We start from the raw sequence: 24,571 nt of genomic DNA on the forward strand, positions 1-24,571 counted from the left end.
CTCTTTTTTGGCTGATCCACGTATTTGATTGTTTTATGTTTTATTTCTTCTTTCTTCTTACTGCATCGTACGGTATTGAAAAGATCATGAGATGTGGTGTCCTGATCAGACATCCACCAACACAATCCATGTAGTTTGATATTCTATACTTCTATCATAAGTTTCTCCAACTCCATTTAGAGACAACTAAAGAATTACAGGATCATGGCTCCTAGCGATGGGGCCGTTCTAGCTGCAAAGGAAAATATAGGGCAAAGGGGGAAAACAAGGAATTGTTGCGGCCATTGGGGATAAATGGTGGTGGTCATTTTGTCTTCTACAAATAATATTATAGAATTTATATTTATTTTTTATCAAAAAAAAAAAAGAATTTGAATTTACTTAAAACAAGATCATCCACGTTCCTAATGACCAGCTTCTTATGGTTTTATTCAAAAAATAATTGTCATCTTAATTTTGCTATTATTATAAAATGATTTCTAAAATAAATACTTCACTTTACTCTTCTTTTATATAAGGTTGTATATATTGATGAAAAATTATTGTTGAACAAAAGAAGATTTTAGAAATTAAACATCAGTTATATTGCAAAGATTGAATGAACAAAAAGAAATTTTAGGTTGAAGGACAATGACCAACTAAGCTACTATATTTGCATCTCATGTGTCAAAATGGTATTGATGGTCTTCAATGGTTATTTAGGTATATTCACTGGCTGGATTGAATAAAGAGATGAATCCACATAATCTTGATCTTTTGGAAAAGATGATGAGAAATATTTATATGCACAGTGTCCACACTTAATGGTACGATTATATTCTTGTATTTATAAATTATCATTATCTAACTACTGTGCCAAGTGGCTTCACCCTCTCATCGCATCTCACTCATGGCATCATTTAAACTTCAAAATAATGGTTGTTAGTTGTTTTTATTTTATAGCGACCACCATAACAATTTTGGATCCTTAGCGGTGCATCACATGTATGATAATGGAAATAGAAAATATAGTGACTGTTATGATCGATTATCTTAAAATAAGCGACGTTAGAATATTGTCACATGGATTCTGCATATTCACGTGATCTTAATAGTTCACGAAGCATGTGACCCACTTCAGCCAAGCAAGAAAAAAAAAGCGAATCCCTTGAATCGATGTATCAATGCCCAACGGCTCAGATAGACCGGATTCTCTTATCCCACACTGGATATTCCCTCCAATGATGAGGGACATGACAAAACATGTTACCTAAGCAAATGGTCCACTGAGTCTCGAATTCGTGAACCCAACTTGATTGGTTATATATCAATTGGTGATAACCACATCTTTTTCTCTCCCTTTATATATGTGATTGCTTATGCTTCCTTTCGGAGTTAATAAAAACTTTGAAGATTACTCCTTAATTATCCAAGTGATTTAGAAAAGTGGAGCAACCCTTCATGGCTTTATCTCTGTTAGGTTAGAAATTTAGCTCTCCAACTTTCTAGCTCCCTTATATTCAGATGAGCTTTTGCAGAGGCTTGGAGCCAGCAGAGCCATGAGGGGATTGGAAGTTGAGAAGGGCTTTATTGGGTGATGCATCAATATTCTATTGGATGGGGAATGAAAGCGAAGCTCTCCTTTCAAGCACTACGATGCATGAATTGGTCTTTTGTAGGGTTATTTTGCAATGATCTATTGCTATTTAGCATAAATTTACTTTTATAAGAAAAACTGTTTTATGTATAAAGTTTAGCATAGTGTATTTTTTTGATAAATCTAGGCTAGAGAGTGTTTGTGTTTTGAGTATGGACAAATGGAAGCTTTGATTATATTTTTGACGTGAGTTTGGACTAAAGTCTAGCACTTCCCCACCCATCTCTCTCTCTACACACTGACGGACACTTTTACGTGGTGAGGGAGAGTGTGACTTGGATGAGACTCAGGTTTAGCATCCTTCCAGGTGAATTATTGAAGAAAAGCACTTTCAGTTCCGATTCTAACACATACTGTGTAAAAATATATTAGGCTCCATTATGAGTGGGATTGGAAATGGGTTAGGCTGAGCCAGGCCACACTCAGATTCTAGTCAGATTTAAAACTTTTCTGGCTTTGGATCGGGCATAAGTTCAAAAATTTTTAAAAAATCCAGATCCAAATCTGACTAAAATCTGATTAGCCCAGCCTAGGAGTTGATTGCCAAACTAGAAGTTGGACCATATGAACTGTTAAATAAAAGCAAAATGTCAACTCATCTCATGATTTCTACCCAATGCAATGTTGTAACTCAAAGGGAATTTCATTTGTATTAGAGGTGAAGAGGACAACATGACACGGAATCAACAATTTTGTTATATGTAATGCTTCAACGATATATCAGTGACTTCACCTCTAAATTTGGAATATATACAAAAAAATGTAAGAAATTTACTGCAGAACAATTTGGAATGCAAAAGATTCCGGGCTTTGATATATCACAAATGGGATTCGAAACACAAACTTGACTCTGGAAATCTGCATACACAGAACTACGTCCCACCCGTCTCGTGTGAAAATATTAGATAGCCAGCCAAATAAGCAGACCTGTAGCAGAGATCCATCTGGCACAAATCTCATGTACATCCCTAGCCAAAGAGTGACAGTTCTCCGAGACTATACCCAGACTATAAGAAGAGTAAAGGGCTGCATTGTTTATGCACAGGATGGACATAAATCAAAAGAATAGAAGGCTTCATGTCGGGACTGAATTCGGACTCGAGCTCATACTAGACTAACTATATATTCAAATCGGATCCTAAAAAATAAGCTCTATATTTAACCCTAAATATGGCTTGAAATTTTTCGGGTCTCGCCCATAGCTTGACCTCGAGTTGGCCCAGCCTGATGGGTTTTGTTGCGGCCAATCCCTTCGTCACGTGGTCGTCGGGAACGAGCGCCTGCAAAAGAAGTCCGCACTGATCGAAGGTGATTCCGGCGGAGACCCTCCGATGGTCAAATCAGAGAGGAGACTAGGCAACAGTAGAAAAGAATCAAGGAGCTCAGCGAGAGAGGGCGAGAGCGAGAGCTAAAGAGGAAGAGTTCAGGAGTTTCGAAAGGGACCTCTTTCAGCACTGTTGCCTTCTCCGTTTTATAGTAGAGCGCGGCATGGCGCCGTCATTAATGGTGCAGACATTGGAGAATTGTCAAATCGCCGAAGACTGTCAGGGTCACATGAGGCTGTCAAATCGTCGTGAGGCTGTCAAATCACTAGGATTGACCCATGCCTTAGGTGGGATAATGCCCCAAGGCGGCTGTGCCGCACGCCGTTGTCAGGACGAACAGTCTCCAGCAGTCGTACGGCGTTTTGAAGAGCCGACCGACCATATGTCGACGTCTGGTTGAGGAATGTCGGGTGGAAACCCAGGGACCCTCCGATGGTCAGTCGGGCGCGTTGCGGGAGTCAGATATTGGGCTCCACAGTTCGGCCAATCGAGAGCGAAGAGGGTCTGTCCGACCGACGTATACTCGGTCGGTCGGTGACGGCAGTCGTCGGTCGGCAGAGTCGGTCGCTGATCATGCAGGCCCGACGGTGAGTCGGCGTGAGGGGGACCGGTCGGTATATCCCAACAGGTTTCAAGCCTACCTAAGCCTAATTTCCAGCTCTAGTTACAAGATGATAGAGCCATACTGACTCGAAACAAAAAAGAGCGCTCTTTCACTACAGGTGCTACAAATAGAATAAAGCAGTTATTCGGCAGAAATAAAAGAAGAAAGAGAAGGATTAAAAAGAATAGGGATGCCAATGGGGGTGGTTTTAATTGAAATTAAATAATTAAATGAGAATGATTTTGATGATCATTTTAATATATGAAAAATCATTTAGTTTCGGTTTCGATACCTATGTTCGTAAATTTTTTAATTTGAACCCGATACGAAACCAAACTGAACATTGAATTTGGCATTAAATCCAAAATCAGATATATTTGATGTCTCTTATTACTTCTTATATTTAGTATAAATCCTAGCCATCTATTTAATTCAATCTGTACAATTCACGGGACTTAGATAAGTAAAAGACTAAATGGCAAACCCTAGATGCTAGGGAGATGGCTTTTGCCTTCCCTTCGGTTCTTCTTCATTATTATTGTGTTTGTTAAGATTATTTTCTTTAATATAGTTGGACTTCTTTTTAACTTAAATCATCGTGCTTGTTGGATAAATATATTATTATTTAGAATTATTGAGTTTGTTGGATAGTTGTATTATTATTTTTGGACATATTTATTAGCTAAGTTTATATGAATTATATAAAAATTATAGATGATAATTTTAATTTAGATATTTATATATAAAAAATTTTAAAATAAGCAAAAAAGATTAAATAGTTTTATTTTTTAATATTTTATTTTATGATTTTTTTATTTCAAAAATAATTCAATTTTGGTTTTAGAAAATGGTGATAGATTTTGGATTTAGTTTTAGTTTTTTAATTAACCGTATTGAATTTGCTCAAAAGGGTAGGGGTGGCAAGGGATCGAGTATGAATCAGATTGATCGATATCTATATTTGACCTGTCAATAAAAAATCTATATCCATGCCTGCCCATACCCATCTCAGATCGGGTTGGATTGAGCTAAGCTCTAAGAATTGATCGGGTCAGATCAGATCAAATGTATCCAAAATCCCTATATAGTTTAAAAAAAATTGTGCAATGAAATAGAGTCACATAAATTAAAAATTTTATAGTCAAAAACAATCTTTTCAATCAAAAATCCCCAACCCTATAGAATATCTTGCTTCTACCAAGATTAAGCTCTCAAACCTCAAGGAACCAACTCACACCGCCAGAACTCGGACAGAATCCCATATACTTGAAGAAAAAATTAAATCAAAACCTCGGTAACCCCTCTAATCTCTCTCGAGTGCTCTCCTTTCCCATGGATCTTGAAAAAAGATAATGAAAAGAAAAGAAAAAAGCAACAAAAAAAAAAGATAATATATGTAGGAAAAGGACTTACCTCTCAATTTCTTTCATTTTTTCTTTGTTTTTCTTGACCTTTCCTTCATTTTCTCTCAATTTTTTCTATGCTTTTCCATCCTCAAGAGTCCTAATCGGGTGGAAGGCTTGGAGTGGCCGAATACAGAAGCTTAAGGGAGGCGGAGTGACAGAATATGGAAAGCTTAGATGGCTAGGATTTTGTATTGGGTATTTGGGTGTGGGTGGGTGTGTATGTCTATACATATACATATGTATGTCGGTTCGGATTCGGGATAGGGCATATTATTATCCATATCGAATCTGTGCCCACTTTGAATTTTTTTCTAAAACCCATACCCATTCCGAATTTTAATTGGATCGAATAAAATCCATCCCATTCAAATTGGATCAGATCATATATCTGACAGATTAAACCAAATTGCCACCCCTACAAAAGAGAAGGGAGAGAGAGAAGAGATCAGGAGAGAGATTTTTTTCTTTTTTTACTTGGTTCTCCTTTGAATTCTCCATATCTGGCAACTTTCTGATGACAAGCTTCTGCTTTGGTAATTTTCTCTATAATTTTTAATTTGATAAGGTGGTTGGTTCATGCAACACTTGTATGAGTAGAACCCAGAAAATTAGAGAAAAAGATATCTCGAAAGGACATTGGAAACAAGAACACATCATTCCAACCTCCATTAGATTGTTTAGCAACAAATGAGGCCACCCAGTCTCCCAGACTCTCTCGTTTCTTTTCCATGTCATATTCTCTATAAAATTTTTATCTTTCTTTAAATGCCTCTATTTCCTATCTTAAAATATTTTTTCATATTTAAATTTTTAGCTATTCTCGTAATATAATATATATATATATATATATATATATATATATTAAAATGGAGGCATCTACATTAGCAATGCCCCCATCTGCCACATGTGCACAAAGGTAGAGCCTCCATCCGCCATGTATGAAAAAAATACCATAGTTTTTAAGAGCTTTCTCTCATTTCTTTTGGATCTTTGCCACCATGTCTAGGGTTTCATCTTGTTTGGACCTTGAGAGAGAAAGCTTGATGAGGAGGAAAAAAGAAGAGATCTCGATCCACTTCGAATGGATAAGAATTCACTTTGCTATCTCTCATTTCGATTCCCATCAATTGCCATCTATATCACCTTCTCTTTGATCTCCTTCTCATGGCAGCATGGATTAAGATCTACAAGCTCTGAGGGAAGTCCAAGACAAAGCTTCTGACCCAGCTAAAGGACCTCAAGGCAAAGCTTGCTCGATCTCCATCCCAACGTGACTCGCACCATTTGCCACCACCTCACCAAGCACCAGATCTTCACCCTTCTTCTGAATTCTCCCTTCTTTTCAACTATCATAAAAAGAGAAAAAAAATATCCTCTTTTAGTTCTATAAGTTCTTGCTTGCATGTCTTTTGCCTTTATATTTCCTTCCAATATTATTTGCCGGCAGGGGCGGACCACACCAACTTTTATAGAGGAGCCAAGAGAATATAAAAATTAAAAAATAATAATAAATAATTAAACTTAATTTAAATAATTTTTTTCAAATCATGATGTACCATCATATATATAAATCTGAGATGATTAAATCTAGTGGTTTATAGTATGGTCAAGTGGGTATTGGTACGCTGTCCAATGATCATGGATCAGGATCTCTTTATCAAAATTAGTAAACTCATTAAAATAATTTTTTTTTTGAGATCTTTAGAGAGAGACACAATTTTAGAGATAGCAAATTCTAGAGAGAGAAACTAGAGAGAGAAAGTGGAGAGAAAATAGAGAGAGAAAGAGAGAAGAGAGGAAAGAGAGAGAATAGAGGAGAGAGAAAAAAGTCTTTTTTTCTTTTTTCTTTTCTTTTCTTTTTCTTTTCTTTTTTTCTTTTTTTTTTCTTTTCTTTTTCTTTTTTTCTTTCTTTCTTCTCCTTCTTCCTTTGGTTTGGGCATAGAATAGGGGATTCATTCGAATCCCCCCATTTTTCTTGAAATAGAGATTCTTGCACTTACAGATGGGCAGCCGAAGACGTGCTTGTGACGGTGCAACCATAGCTCCCCGATTCGATGATCGATGGCGACGAATGGCACCGAATGGCACTAGAAGAACAATGAATAAGGATGATCAAATAAAAAACTGAACACTTCGAGCATCCAATTTTCTCCCAAGAAATCAGTAAATAAAACTCGAAAATCTTAATCTACGTTCAAGAAGAAATCAAAGAGAAATTTTTCTTCAAATATTACTTGGCTCTTAGGGGTGTTTGGGCCATAAATTCACTACCACAATACCTTCAAATCGAGAACAAAAAACAAAGAAAAAATAAAAGAAAATAGGGAGAGAAAGATGGACTTTTCGACGATGAACGATGACTGGAGGTAGTAGAAATTTCAGAGAGAGCCAAACACCTATATATATGAAATTTTGCCTAAAAAATCTAACTTATATATAGAAGTTGTGGAAAAGTTGGGAGGAGGGGGGCCAAGGCCCCCCCCACCCCCCCGACGGTCTGCCCCTATTTGCCAGTTAGATGGATTTTATTTTATTATGGCATGGATAGTTTAGCTTTGCATCGAGTTTCGAAGAAATAATTTGGCAATCACTAAGGGGTTAGTGGTGTTGGATTGAAAGGTGAGGGGTTTAAGCTTGATGAGTACAAATCTGGCATTATAGGTGTCCTATAATGGTAATCTCAAGTGCTATTTTATTGCTCAAGTAGCATGTTCTTATGGATTAAAACTTAAGCTTGTTGAGTGTTGTGTTTTTCTGTCATTGGAAGAATTTATTTATCAGGGCATGATTCTCCATTTTTTGCTAGTGGTATTGCTACATAAGGTTCCTTGATTGCTTAAGTATGAGCATGTTAGATTACTGCATCTAAAATTATTAATGAACGTAGACGATTTCATGCATGTATTTCAAAATTTTTTTAAATAAATTATAATAGAAGATAACTAAATTAATCAAATTTATCTAACATGCATATGATCTAATCATCAAATCAACCTACTCTAGGATCTATGACATGATATGTTGCATATAAAATTTAAAAAATATTGAAGATAAAATCAGCATGCATGCATGTGAGCAGTAGATTACATCTACTTCTAATTTGAGTTCAGAACTCGATACCTGAGCATGGATCGACGATCACTGCTGCTGAGAATATGATAGAGAAGGTTCTCACTGGTTGCTCATAGCCTATATGCATTCGGTCTCTATGAGAAGTTCACTCGAAGCTAGCTCACATGAAGACCTTTCGATTGACTGATTTGGATCCTTTCTTTAAATCTTCAAAATTTTTTTAGAGATTGAAGATGTACTTTTGGAGGAGATAAAGAGGTAAAAAAAAGATGGAGAAGAAACTAATTTTTTCTCATATTTTTCTCTCTTCCCAAATCCTAAGGACCAAAACCCTAGAAAACAGGTTTTTGCGCACACCCCAAGAGAAAAGGACTCTCCTCTTTTTTCACACCATGAAACCACACCTAAAACCCCTCTCAACATGAAGGCATCTCTCTTAAGTCTCTTTCATGCACAAGAATAAAATAAAACTCCTTTTATCTTAGCGTATAAGGAGGTGGGATGAAGAGTCTTAGAGATCATGGACTCTTGATGTGTTGTCGTCCCTATTCATGATTTTATGCCAAACTACATCCAAAAAAATATGGGATATCTCTTTTCATATTTTTTCTCAGTAAAGCAATTCTCCAACTAATTTTTCATAAAAAATATCCTCAAAATATTATACATATAAGGAGAAAAATAAGTTGGCATGGAGAGGTGATTTGGATAGGAACAGATTCTCTTGATAAAAAATATTTTAAAATTTAATTTTAAAATTTTTATTTTATCAAAAATAAATTAGATTTGAATGTGAGATAAAGAGAGAGAAGAACTCTTTAGCATAAAAAAATCTCAAGCAAAAAATATTTGCACGTGGAGAAGAATAACATCCAAAGTGGGTTGGCGTAAGGGAGAAGAGTCCTATCCCAATATAGACTTTTAATTTTCTTATTTGAATCCAAACCAAATCATATCTGATTTAGCCCAAATAAAATAGATAAAATTCAATCTAATTTAGTTTATAAATTTTTAATCAAATCTCAATCAAATTAGAAATTGATTGAACCAAAGTCCCGAGCAAATCAGGGATAATTTTTGCTTAGCGATTAAGTCATTTCATAATCTAATCGAATCAAACCTAATTAAATTTAATTCAATTAGATTTTATTTAATCCTCTTTGCTCAATCAAATTGAGCTAATCAATAATCTAAGTACTAATTAATCCTTCATTAATTCACTAATATTTGATAAATTAATTTATTGTAACTTTTGTATAAGGTTAACCATTAATAGAATTGATGATTAAGCCCTTAAATGATTCTTAATCGTTGATCAACTACATGATCAGTCAGAAATTTCTTTTGAATGTGACCCTATAGATTCGAACTTAAGTCGGTAACACAAGAATAACTTTCTGAATCAATCGATGTAACCATCTAGCAATGATGACCCGATGTCCGGATAGGTCGAATAAAAGCGAAGCAATATTCAAGAACCTATTAGCGTATGGTTATCATATAATTCATCCCTTTGACTCTAATATTTGAAGACAACCTAAGATTTAACTATCAATTCTAGATAAGTCATCCATATTATATTTTAATCTTTTTGAAATCCATCATATGGATTACTCGGGTCCAGATTTTACTAAATTAAAATACATTGATACATTAACTCCTACTAATTCAGAGGGATCAGTTCCATCTTGATTCATACACCGACTTGATAAGTATTTGACTACACCTAAAAATTTTTCATCACTGAATTAAAAATTTAGTTAGTCTGGCATCAAAGTACAGTGAGTTGCTTGCAAGTCATCATGGTGATCTCAAGTCGGAGGGATACTTATACCCATACCCTTCGTAAGCTATCCTTGATAGCAGAGTGCTCCATAGTTGATCACGTTCAGTGATAATGTACTCTTACATCTCACTTGTATGCCATATCAGTATCTTCACACTATTTGGTTGCGAAGACAACCAACGCATATGGCACACAACGACCTACACTTGATATCACTATCGTCATAATAATAGCATATCATTTGATCGCGAACCAATTTAAGGACTACACAATAAATCCTTCTTCATCACAATATAGGAGTTCGTTAGAAGATGTAATCTTATGATAAAAAATATCAAATATTTTTTATTATTTATCAATTCATATATATTTATAATTAGCATAATCGTCAAAAGATTGATTTTAGGATACAATTTTCAATAACTCCCACTTGAATTAAAGTTAATCAATATAGTACCATATATCCATCTTCGATTTATCATCTCAGAACTCTTAGATACTGAGGCTTTAGTAAATAGATTGGTCAGATTCTTCTTTCTACCGATCTTTTAAAGATTGACGTCACCTTAATAGATTTTTTGAATAAGATGGTAGCAATGTAAAATACCTAGTAAGCTAATGAAATTTTGGCTCCTAGGCATAAGCTATAGTTCTGGCACTGTGCAATACAGCAAGACCATTATCGGAGGGTGCCACTCCCAGCTTGCCAGTGAATCTGTACAATCACATAGTTTTCTTGCACGCATTGGATGCTGCAATGCATTTAGTATCGTAATTTAAATTGGCTATATCGCTCTGCTTAAAATTTTTCCAGCAGATTACTTCATTATTTAGGATAAAAATTTATTCCGATGCATTCTTGCTATTATTATATCCAACTAAAAACTGGAGTCATACTCTTATAAATTTTAAGTCAGCTTTTTCATAATTGAGTCACTGATCCTTAATATTTCTTAAATACTTAAGGATAACCTACCAATGATTCTAACTCAGATCTTGCAGGTATCCACTCACTACCTTAGTGAGTATACCATATCCGTCTCATACATGGTGTACATAATAGAACAAATTCTACTTATAAATATTCTATGTATGTTGGACTAGAAAAATTCAAGCAGCCTCCTAGATCTACCTCTATAGATCTTCATCCCTAGGATAAAAAATATTTTTTTCAAATCCTTTATGGAGAATTATGATAATAGCAAAATCTTTATTCTCTGTAATGTAAAGAATGTCATTCCCGATTAAGAAAATTTTATTCACATACAAAATAAGAAATACACTCACAGAACTATTAACCCATTTGTATTTACAGGATTCTTCTTCGTTCTCAATGAAGCAATGCATTTTGATCACTTATCAAAATGTACATTCCAACTCCAAAATATTTAACATTATCATAGGAGAAAAATATCTTATTATGGTCAAAACCATAATGTTGACAATATCTTTAGGCAACCAGACGAGCTTTATAGATCTCCACCTTCTCGTCTGCGCTCTCTAATCCTATTGAAGATCCACTTATACCCTATCAGCTTTACCCTTTTGAGTGGATCAACGAGTGTCCATACATCGTTGATCATTATAGACTTCATTTCGGACTCTATGGCTCTAAGCTATTAATCAGAGTCGAACTTCTACATAGTATCCATGTAGATAATCAAATCCTTGTTGTTCTTATCGAGTTCAGCAGAATCACATCCTGGATCTAGATATAAAAATATCCATCCGACGAATATGGTACTCCACGGAATCTCCTTAATAGTGCTTTTACAATAGATTTCGAATTTGATCTAATCAAATTTGATTTCTATGAGCTTACTAGATTGTGTCGATTTTTCTACCTATCGAACTTCATAAGTTCTACATTAAAAATATCAGTTCCTTCACTAAGGTACTTCTTTTTTTAAAAAGAATATGAACAACTCTTATTCTTTAGCAAGGTAGAAGTTATAACATCTAGATTTTTTGGAATATCCTACAGAATAATATATATAGGACTGGGGTCCAAATTAATCGATCTACAAATGCTTGGCATTAAATAAACACTCTCAAATCTTAAAGTAAGAAAGTATCAGCTTATGCCTAGTCCATATCTCATATGGTATCTTTGCGATTGATTAATTCGAAGTTCAATTTAGAATATAACAAGCAATCTTAAGAGTATAAACCTAAAAAGAGAGTGACAAACTTGTAAACTCCATCATAAATCGAACTATGTCTAATAAAGTCAATTTCAATATGAGAGAATCTGATTCTCTTCTAGACATGTCACAAACTCATCGAAAGGGCATTCTTCTCTTTGGTCCGACAAAGGGTTTCAATACTCTTCTCAGATTATTTCTCTACCTTATTATGAAACTATTTGAATATTTTAAATAATCTAAATTTATGATAAATATATTTGTAGATCCAATATATCAGTATGTATCAAACTTAGAACATCATTAGCTTATTCACCTTTTCTAGCAAAAGGTGACTTGGTCATCTTTCTAAGAAGATAGAATTTACAGATTAATAATGATTCACAATAATTGACTTTGAGAATTATCTCTTATTGATCCTATTTTTGTTTAATGACAGTGCCTAAACTGCCAAAGGTAGGCTTCCATGACATAGTCTACTTTAAAGAGTTTGTTTGATTGTTGTGTACTATATACTAACAGGCTGTGTAAATATCATTTCTTAGTTATCCATCATGATTTTGACATTATTCATAATGATATCACAAAAATTATTAGACAATAATGACAATCACTAAAAATGATATTGTTAGGATTTGAAAATAGGCTCGACGATTTCTAAAATCAGGATTGGAATATAACTTCCAACTCCAACATTCAGGAACCTATTGCTGTTTTCAAACTTTTGCTAATCTGAAATTATTGTAATAATTTGCATAGATTTTTGATATCCAATATTCAGATAGTAGTTTCATAAATAGAGAAATCACAAAGTTTTTGTTCAGAAATCACAAAGTATATTGTTCATATGGTGATACAATCGTTTAGAAGCATCTGATAAGTATTTTTGATCGTATCATAGGTGTTGGACATAAAAATTTTAGATGCTGGATCTATAATTATATATAAGATCCATTCATGCTCTTAAACTATTTGCAACTTTCAATGCCATTTATCAAAGTTGGATCCTATAAATTAGCCACTGTCAAACAGTAAACGGAGCAACGAACATCTAACCATAACTGAAAGAAAAATACAAGATCTCTATGTTTATGAATTGATTAAATCTAAAGACTTGAATTTAGTCTAAAGGTTCTCTCACTATTTTAGTCGAATTGATAATCTCTATCTCCAATTCAAAAAAATATCTTAATTTTTTAACGGGTACTAAAATCCACATAGACTGCATACAAATTCGAGGATGGTTCAGTCAATCCATATGTACCTATGGATAGATTCTCAATCGATTATTTTTTTAAATAATTTTTAATAATTAATTTAATTCTAGATTTTATTTCAGTAGGCGATGGGTCTCCACTGAAAGCTCTGATTAGATCAAACCATTAACATGAACCTACTCAGTGATTCTAACTAATGAATAATCAGAATCGAGAATAGCTCGATCAATCTAACCATTATCAGATAGTACAACAAAGTCATCATATGATAAATGATAATTTTATCATTTAGAGAGAACACCAAACGGATGGCGCCTGCAATATCAATCAAAAATAATGGACTCATTATCATTCACCTTAATGAGAGGCTATGATCTAGTTATCTCTATAACCAGCTCATTTTTATGGATCTAATAATTTAAAAGATTTGATAATTAGTTTGAAGAAGAGATGAGAAGAGATCAATCTGTAAATCATAATCCTCCCACTGACTTTGCCAAGTCATTGAATTGAATCAAGATCATGCTGGTTGAAATGGCACCTAGATCAGTAACACTGATCAATCTTAATGGCATGGATCAACTCGAATCACTTAACAATCTACTCAAGATATAATTTATCAAATTGACCAGATAAGTGAGATCGATGGGAGGGTTTGCTAAGCTTGTCTTAAACACCATCGAAATGACTACATAAGTCGCTCTCAATTAAAAACCATCGATCAGAATGCTGAACTGATCTTAGACATCAATTGATTAATTAGTTTCAATTTAATCAATTTAATGATTCGAATTCAACCACTGAGCCATAATCAAAATTTATTTGGTCTAATCAAAGATATGGACTTGACCATCTACAACTATTGTATTGATTCTAAAAAAATTCTGATTTAATCTAATTCAATATTTAATTAGATTTAATCAATTTCTCTAGTTAGTCTATTAGTTCTTTGATTCTAACCTTAAGTCTAATCCAATTAAAAAGATCTGATTTGAGCTAACCCATGCCCCATATTTTATGCAAATGATATTAGATCTTTAATTTATAATTCTAAATATAATCGATTCTACACTTAATTCTGAACTGAATCCAGCATCAACATAGATTTAGATTTAGATTTGAAATAATTTCAACCTTTTCATTTTATAAATAATTTACAATAAATATTATGCAAAAACTTTCTTTTCTAAAACTGAGTCGACTCAATCAACATTGAGCTGGCTATACAAGGAGACTAGATCAATTCAATTTAAAACTAGATTGGCTCAGTAATAGTGCGAGCACATTTTAGATCCGAAAAATTTTGCATAATCCTAAAATAAAATCAATCATAAACAACCTTTTAGATCATATCTAAATTTTTTATGATTCAAGATTTTATTTTTCTTATGATTAAAATAATTTTAATCACATAGATTAGATGTTTATTTTTCGTACAACTTTGTATCGCATACAACAAACTTAAGATTTCAAGATTTAGGATTTTGCAGAAAAATAAGTTCTTTCTTTCGTATTCTTCTTCATAGGATCTAATCATATAGCATCCACATGCCATAAGAACACCCCATCGAATGGAAAGAGAAGGTCTTTAAACCTTTCTTGCTCCTATGACCGGACAGCTTGGTGATCAATCCAATTCAAGTACTTGCTAATCGGACCATCTAATCTAATCACATATCATATATGTATGAATTTAGATTTAATCTAAATTATATCAGATCTGATCACAACTTTAGATCATATCTAAATCAGATCATAAACATCACATACATGACATAAAATCAAATTTTATCAAAGATCAGTATAAACTAGGACAATCTATTCACTGTAAGAGACAAACTCTACAGTAAGATAATATTATTTTAGTTTATGCAATCCATCATTAATTAAATTTAGATCTAAATATCATATATTAGATTTAAATAAAATTAAATTTTAGATTTAATATGTACATAAATTATGTCATAATGAACCTAAGCTCTGATACCACTATTGGTGAATGTAGGCAATTTCATTCATGTATTTCAAAATTTTTTTGAATAAATTACAGTAAAAGATAACTAGATTAATCAAATTAATCTAACATACATATGATCTAATCATCAAATAAATCTACTCTAGAATCTATGACATGATATGTTGCATATAAAATCTAAAAAATACTGAAGATAAAATCAGCATGCATACATGTGAGCAGTAGATCACATCTACTTTTAATCTGAGTACAGAACTCGATACTTGAGCGCAGGTCGACGATCGTCATTGCTGAAAATATGATAGAAAAGGTCCTCGTTGGTTGCTCATAGCTGCACATTCGTTCGGTCTCTATGAAAAGTCCACTCGAAGCTCCGATCTGATCGGTCTTCTCGGAAGTGCTAGCTCATATGAAGACCTTTCGATTGATCGATCTAGATCTTTTCTTCAAATCTCTAAAATTTTTTCAAAGGTTGAAGATGCATTTTTGAAGGAGATGAAGAGGTGAAAAAAAGATAGAGAAGAAAATAATTTTTTCTTATATTTTTCTCTCTTCCAAAATCCTGAGGACTAAAATCTTAAAAAGCAGATTTTTGCGCACACCCCAAAAGAAGAGAACTCTCCTCTTCTTTCACGCCATAAAACCATGCCCAAGACTCCTCTCAACGTGAAGGCCTCTCTCTCAGATCTCTTTCACGTACAAAAATAAAATAAAACTCTTTTTATTTCAATGTGTAAGGAGGTGGGAGAAGAGTCTTAGAGATCATGGACTCTTGATGTATTGTCACCCCTACTCATGATTTCATGCCAAATCATTCCCAAAAAATATGGGATGCCCCTTCCTATATTTTTTCTCAATAAATCAGTTCTACTAATCTCTCAAAAAAAATCTTCTCAAAATATCACATATATAAGGAGAAAAAAATATGTTGGCATGGAGAGGTGATTTGGATAAGAACAGATTCTCCTGATAAGGAATATTTTGAAATCTAATTTTAAAATATTTCTTTTATCAAAATTAAATTAGATTTGGATGTGATATAGAGATGGAGAAGGACTCTTTGGCATAAAAAAATCTTATGCAAAAAATATTTGCGTGTAGAGAAGAATAGCATCCAAAGTGGGTTGGCGCAAAGGAGAAGAGTCCTATTCCAATATAGACTCTTAATTTTCTTATTTGAATCCAAATCAAATCATATCTAGTTTAGCCCAAATAAAATAGATAAAATTCAATCTAATTAAATTCATAAATTTTTAATCAAATCTCAATCAAATAGAAATTGATTGAACTAAAATCCTAATCAAATCAGAGATAATTCTTCCTTAGCGATTAGGTCATCTCATAACTTAATTGGGTCAAACCTAATTGAATCCAATTCAATTAGATTTTATTTAATTCTCTTCACTTAATCAAATTGAACTAATCAGTAATCTAATTATTAATTAATCCTTCATTAATTTATTAACACTTGGTGAATTAATTTATTATAATTTTTGTATAAGGTTAACCATCAATTGAATTGATGATTAAGCCCTTGAACAATTCTCAATCATTGATCAACCACATGATTAGTCAGAAATTTTTTTTGAGTGTGACCCTATAGGTTCGATCCTAAGTCAGTAGTTCAAGAATAACTTTCTGAACCAATCGATGTAATCATCTAGCAATGGTGACCTGACATTTGGATAGGTTGAATGAAAATGAAGCAACATTCAAAAATCTATTGACGTATGGTTACCGTATAATTCATTTCTTTGATCCTAATGCTTGAGGATAACCTAAAATTTAACTGTCATTCCTAGATAAGTCATCCACATTGTATTTTATCTTTTTTAAATCTATCACATGGATTATCCGGATCTAGATTTTGCTAAATTGAAATACATTGATACATTAACTCCTACTAATTCGGAGGGATCAATCTCATCTTAACTCACGCACCGACTTGACAAGTACTTGACTGCATCCAAAAATCTTTCGTTACTGAATTAAACACACAGTTAGTCCAGTATCAAAGTACAGTAAGTTGCTTGCAAGTCACCATGATAATCTCAGATCAGAGGGACACTTATATCCATACTCTTCGCGAGCTACCCTTGATAGAAGAGTGCTCCATAGTTGGTTACGTTCAATGATGATGTATTTCTATATCTCACCTGCATGCTATATCAATATCTGCACACTATTTGATTACAAGGACAACCAATGCATATGATACATAACGACCTACACTTGATATCGCTATCGTCCTAGTAATAGCATATTGTTTGATCGTGAACCAATTTAAGGACTATGTGATAAATCCTCTTTTATCGATCAAAGTAGTCCTAAGGACTTCATCACAACATAGGAGTTCGTTAGAAGATGTAATCTTATGATAAAAAATATTAAATAATTTTATTATTTATCAATTTATATATATTTATAATTAGCACAATCGTCAAATGATTAATTTTAGGACAAAATTCTCAATAAAAATTACCTTCACTTATCCTAAAAAAGAAATCCCAACTGCTCCCTGCAATTAGATGGTGCATGCCCTTGTACTATTTTGAGACATGCATATCTACATACGAAAATTTGTATCGAATAAAAAAGATAAAAAACAAAAATTTTATTGTAATATTTTTTTATAATATTTTTATTATAAAAATATTTGAGATATTTTATTTTATCATTTTTATATATTTTATTTAAAAATAATAATAATAATAATATTTAAATATTATCTAAAAAATATTTATTCAAAAAAAATATAAATTTTTAGATAATTTTTTTATCTTTAAAGGAACAAATCTTAAAAGATAAAAAATAAATTGTCTAAACATACAGCATGAAAAGAATGCTTGTCGTGTAATTTTTATTGCCCATGACTTCTCGACCTAACTAAAAAATTCAAGTTTCACTCTCCATCCATAGGCGAGTCACGGCATGAAAGCAAGTGTCAGACCAAACTTGGGAGACCCATCCGATATTTGTTCGATCCATCATAAATAGGTTTGGATTTAGACTAAATAGATTTGGGTCATAAATGGATCAATCTGTTTGATCTGTTTAATATTAGGTCGGATATGGATTTTAAATATTTGATCTGTTTAACTCCTTTAATTTATTTAATATTCAGATCGAGTTGAGTCAGATAACCCTTTTAACCTGTTTAACCTATTTATCATATTTCTGACCCATTTAATTGGATCTGTTTAACCTGTTTAACCTATTTAAGACCCGTTTAACCTATTTAAAACTTGTTTAACCTATTTCTGATCCATTTAACTCAACCTATTTAACCTATTTAACCCGTTCAACCAGTTTAACCTATTTAATCCATTTAATCTAATTTGACCTATTTAATAAATAAGTTAAACGGATCGGATCGGGTTACTTGTTTAATAAACAGATCGGATTTAGGTTTGAATTTTTGACCTGTTTACTAAACAGATCAGATTTGGGTTGACGATTTTCTTATCTGACCCATTTATGATCCAATTCGTTTATGACTCGATCTGATCCGATTATCACCCCTATTTGGGGATCAACAACATATTGCCCTCCAACAGTAAATACATTTTTATTGGTAGAGAATCTTTCAACGCCCTTCTGCATCTCATACAAAATGGTACACGTATGAAGCATGGAGCGTGTCTCCCATCTCTGTCCTAATTAAATAATAAGTATTAAATAGGTTATCTAACTCGACCCAATCTGAATAATAAGTGGGTTAAATGGGTTGAACTGATCAAATATCTAAAATCTAAATCTGACTTAAATATTGAACGGATCGATCTATTTATGATTTAAATCATTTTAGTTTAAATCCAAACTTATTTATAATAGATCGAATGCAGATCAGATTGATGTATTGGGTTATATTTTGTCTGCTTTAGTGTGGAGCAATATTCCGTAGAAGAGAAAGGAGAAAGAGTAGGGATAAAAAAAAAATGTCAACTAGGGTGGTTTGAACTAAAATTAAATAGAAATGATTTCGATGATGTTTTTAAAAATAAAAAAACCATTTGATTTTTGTTTCCATATTGATCTTGGTAAATTTGCTAATTTGAATATGATATGAAACCAAACCCGATACTCAACCTAGCATCAAACCCAAAACCAAATATATCCGAGATTTATTATTTTCTTTTATATTTAGTATAAATCCTGGCCATCTATCTAATTCAATTTGTACCATTTATAGACATTGGATGGGTAAAGGACTAAATAGACAAACCTAGATGCTAGAGAAATGGCTTTTGTCTTCCCTTTGGTTCTTCTTCAAATGCTTAAGAAGCTAAAGGACATGTTGAGATCTACTGCCCTTAGTACGGAACTATCTCCTCCATCCAATCGTGAAGTATTGTCCGCTTTGGAATGGGGCCCAGGCCTTGACCCGGTCAACACCCCGCCCCTCACGGTTTTGCTCCCAAAAGGCGCCTCACATGGGAGAGGGGGAACTCGCACTAATAAGCAGTAGGCTCTCTTGTATGTTTTCGGTATGAAACTTTCGGGCTCGAAGCCCCCGATGCCCATCCCACAACAGCCCCCCCTGCAAGGGAGCATACTGCTGCAGGTAGGGGACGGGTTCCCACAGACGGCGCCATATCATGCTCCACTATATATATCGGGGAAGGCAACAGTGCTAGGGGTCGATTCGAAATGCCTGGACTCTCTCTCTCTCTCTCATTGAGCTCTCTGTTTTCGTTTCACTGTTGCCTAGTCTCCTCTCTGACTTGACCGTCGGAGGGTCCCTGCCGGAGCCGCCTCCGATCAGTGCGGACTTTCTTTTGCAGGTGCTCGTTCCCGACGACCAGACGACGAGGAGATTGGCCGCAACAGATTGGCACGTTAGGAAGGGAGAGTGGTACTTTACCCCCGCAGAATTCAAGATGACAAAGACAAGAGCTCAGCGATCGAGGGTCACTGGATTGGCGAGATACTCTTCCCGTCGGGAAGAGGCATCTCCTCCACCCATCACGACGGAACCTAGCTCTCCGCACCCTGCGGTGACCATGGAGGTGCAGATCGTGACGATCGTGCGGTAGATGACCGTGCTGACGGACGCGGTCAAAAGCCTTCAGCAACAACCGGTCCGACTGCTGCCATCACTGGTCGGGCAACCTGTGGCGCATCCGATGCCCTCCAGGAGCAGCCACCGACACCCGCATCGATCTCCATCACCTCTGCAGGAGCACCTGCCACAGCGCTCCTACCGAGAGGAGGAGGGGCGACCGTGGTGCGACACCCATCGATCCCGACGGCATTCTCCCTCCCAGCTAGAATGAGCAAGGAAGGAGAAGCACCTGCGAACGCCATCCGCCTCTCTCTCAGACTCTTCTGGAGACTCCACTCCTGGGCTCTCCCAGCACCGACGGACTGACGACTACGAATGCAGGTTCGAGGAAATCGACCGTCGGCTCGCACAGCTGCAGGTGGACGGACAGAAGTCTTCAAATGACGTTGACTTCCAGACCGCCCAACCTCTCCCCCGCTTATCCTGGACGAACCGATCCCCAGTCGGTTCAAGATGCCGCACGTGGAGCCCTACGACGGCTCCATCGACCCAATCGACATTTGGAGAGCTACAGAGCTCTCATGACGATCCAAGGGGCAACCGACGCTCTCCTTTGCATCGGCTTCCCCGCTACGCTCCGCAAAGCTGCCAGGGCCTGGTACTCCGGTCTTCGATCGGAAAGTGTCCACTCTTCGAGCAGCTCGAGCACTCCTTTGTGGTCCACTTCAGCACCAATCGGAAGCCGCCACGAATGTCGGACAGCCTTTTCTCTCTCAAACAAAGAGAAAATGAGACGCTCCGATACTTCGTGGTGCGGTTCAACGCGGCCACACTCGAGATTCGGGACCTCAATGAGGATATGCCGTTTCGGCCATGAAGCGTGGGCTGAGGGCATCCCGGTTCACCAATTCTCTGGACAAAACCCTCCCCCGAACGTACGCTGAGCTGCTGGAGCGCGCGTACAAGTACATGCGCGCGGACGAGGGAGCTTCCGACCGACGTCTGGCTGAACCCAAAGGCCCGAAGGAGAAGTGGAGGAAGGGTCGGGACCCCGCTATGCCTAGCAGGCCCCCGATCGATAGTCGGGTCTTACCCCTATGACGGGACCAGAGGTCGCCCCGACGGCGGAGTCCAAGGCCGACACACCCCAGGTATGATTCTTACACTCCCCTCTCTGCTCCTCGTGCACAGATTTTGATGGAAATCGAAGGGGAAGAGTACCTACGATGGCCTCCACCTCTAAAGGCAAAGGACCTCGACCGATGGAAGTATTGCCGGTTCCATCGGGGCCACGGCCACAATACCGAGCAATGCATCCAGCTTAAGGATGAGATCGAAGCCCTCATCCACCGAGGATATCTCGATAAATTTTGGAGGAACCCGCCGACTCAACCCATTGTCGAGCGACGACCCCAGCCGACTGAAGAAGCGATGACTAATCAGCCTACGGCCGGGGTCATCAACATGATTTCCAAACGGCTGGGCCCGGGGACGTCTGCTGGGGGCGAGCCGATGAAGAAGCCACGCCCGGACGATGCAATTACCTTTACAGAAGAAGATGTTCGGGGCATCCAAACTCCCCACGATGATGCTGTTGTTGTCTCGGCAACGATAGCAAACTTTGATGTAAAAAGAATTTTTGTAGATAATAGAAGTTCGACGAATATTTTGTTTTACTCGACCTTCTTCCGGATGCGACTATCGACCGACCGACTCAAGAGGGTCTCTACACCCCTGATAGGATTCGCTGGAGACGCTGTCACGACGGAAGGAGAAGTCACTCTGCCCGTAACGGTCGGCACCGAACCACGATAAAGCACAGTCCATTTGACTTTCGTGGTCGTCCAAGTATCTTCGGCTTACAACGCCATACTTGGAAGACCCGGACTAAAAACCCTTAAAGCGATCGTCTCAACGTACCACCTCTTGGTTCGATTTTCGATCAAAAATGGGGTCAGAGAGATGCACGGAGACCAGCAGCTCGCTCGTCGATGCTTCAGATCTCCGCCCAAAGCGACGAGCTGAAGGGCTCCTTGACGATCGACAAACTGGACCAGCGGGAGGAGGGAGAACGGGGTTCACCGGCCGAACAGCTCGTTTCCATCTCGATAGCGAAGGATCCCGACTGACAGGTATGGGTCGGGTCTCAGCTACCCGACCCAGAACGACGACGGTTGGTGGAGCTGCTGAAGGCCAATGCCGATATATTTGCTTGGTCGGCAGCAGATATGTCGGGCATTCCTCCGGAGACGATAGTCCACCGGCTCAACATCGACCCAACGATGAGGCCGGTGAGGCAGAAGAAAAGATCTTTTGCTTCTGAAAGACAGAAGGCCATCGACGAAGAGGTGGACAAGCTACTCGAGGTGGGCTTCATCAAAGAGACCACCTATCCCGATTGGCTCGCCAATGTTGTTATGGTGAAGAAAGCCAACGTAAAGTGGAGGATTTGCATCGACTACGCCGACTTGAATCGGACCTGTCCAAAGGATAGCTTTCCACTTTCGAAGATCGACCAGTTGGTGGATGCGACGTCCGATTATCGACTGCTCAGCTTCATGGACGCCTTCATCGGGTACAATCAGATCCGAATGTGCCCGAAGATGAGGAGCACACTGCCTTCGTGACCCCAAAGGGCCTCTACTGCTACAGGGTGATGCCCTTCGGACTGAAGAACGCGGGAGCTACCTACCAACGACTCGTCAATAAGGTCTTCAAAGATCAGATCGGGCGTAATATAGAAGTATATGTGGACGACATGCTGGTAAAAAGTGCGCAGACTGCGGATCATGTTTGAGACCTCGAAGAAGCTTTTCGCACTCTACGACAACATCGAATGAAGCTGAATCCGACTAAGTGCGCTTTTGGAGTAACCTCAGAAAAGTTCCTCGGGTTCCTCGTTTCTCGGCGAGGAATCGAGGCCAACCCCGAGAAAATCAAAGCAATCGTCGACATGCGGCACCCGAACACCAAGAAGGAGGTCCAGAAGCTGAATGAAAAATCATTGCTCTCAGCCGATTCATTTCTCGGTCGGTCGAAAGATGCCTCCCGTTCTTCAAAACCCTGAGGCAGGCGAGGGGTTCTCTTGGTCGGATGAGTGCCGACGGGCCATCGAGGATCTGAAGGGGTACTTGGCTTCTCCGCCATTGCTTGTGAAGCCAGAGGTCGGGGAAACACTGTATCTCTATTTGGCCGCTTCCCCTGAGGAGGTCAGTTCGGTGCTCGTCCGAGAGAATGAGAGCCAAATTCATCAACCCATATACTACACCAGCAAAGTGCTCCGCGGCGCTGAAGCTCGATACTCGAAGACAGAAAAAATGGTTTTCGCCCTGACCGTCTCCGCACAACGACTCCGCCCATACTTCCAGGTGCATGCCATTGTGGTCCTCACCAACCAGCCCCTGAGGGCGATATTGTGCCGACCTGACACATCGGGACGACTGGCAAAGTGGGCAATGAAGCTAGCGAGTTTGACATACAGTACCGACCGCGACCTGCCTTGAAGGCCCAGGTCCTGGCCGACTTCATCGCAGAATGCCTGACGACCGACCAAGGGTCGGAAGGCTCGGACCCTGGACGAGCCGCGGTCTCCGAGCCTGACCCGGTCTCCACCTGGGTACTGCACATCGATGGAGCTTCGAACGCTCAAGGGAGCGGGGCTGGGTTCCTGCTCACTAACTCGAATGGGGTAGTCACCGAGTACGCCCTCCGATTTGACTTCAAAGCCTCCAATAACCAAGTCGAGTACGAAGCGCTCCTCGCCGGCTTGAGGATGGTGAAGGAACTTGGGATCAACAGCCTCCGGGTATTCTCGATTCTCAGCTAATCGTGGGGCAGGTCAAAGGCGAATTCGAGGCACAAGACCCAGTTATGGCAAAGTATCTCCAAAAGTGAAGGATCTCGTGGCGCGCCTCGAATATTTTGAAATCTCCCATATCCCCAGATCGGAGAACGCCCGGGCCGACGCACTCTCCAGGCTGGCAACTTCAGCTTTCGACTCTTTGGGCCGGACGTTCGTGGAGAATCTCGAGCAGTCGAGCATCGACAAGGTCGAGGAGGTGCTACAACTGACGGTCGAACCAAGCTGGATGGATTCGATTGTTCGGTACCTGACCGACGGGATCAGTCCTGAAGACCCGCAGAGGTCAGGCGACTCCGATGGTCGGCCTCCCAATACGTGATCATGGACGGCCGACTCTACAAAAGATCGTTCTTCCTTCCCTTGCTCAGGTGCTTGGGACCGACCGACGTGGACTACGCACTCAGAGAAGTGCACGAAGGGATCTGCGGGAGTCACTTGGGGGGTAAATCCTTGGCCTACAAGGTCCTGCGGCAGGGTTACTACTGGCCCACCATGAGGAAAGATGCGGCTAAGTTGGTCCGAAAGTGCGAACCATGCCA

The sequence above is a fragment of the Elaeis guineensis genome, chromosome 4 (genome assembly GCF_000442705.2).
Source record: "Elaeis guineensis isolate ETL-2024a chromosome 4, EG11, whole genome shotgun sequence".
Lineage (NCBI taxonomy): Eukaryota > Viridiplantae > Streptophyta > Magnoliopsida > Arecales > Arecaceae > Elaeis > Elaeis guineensis.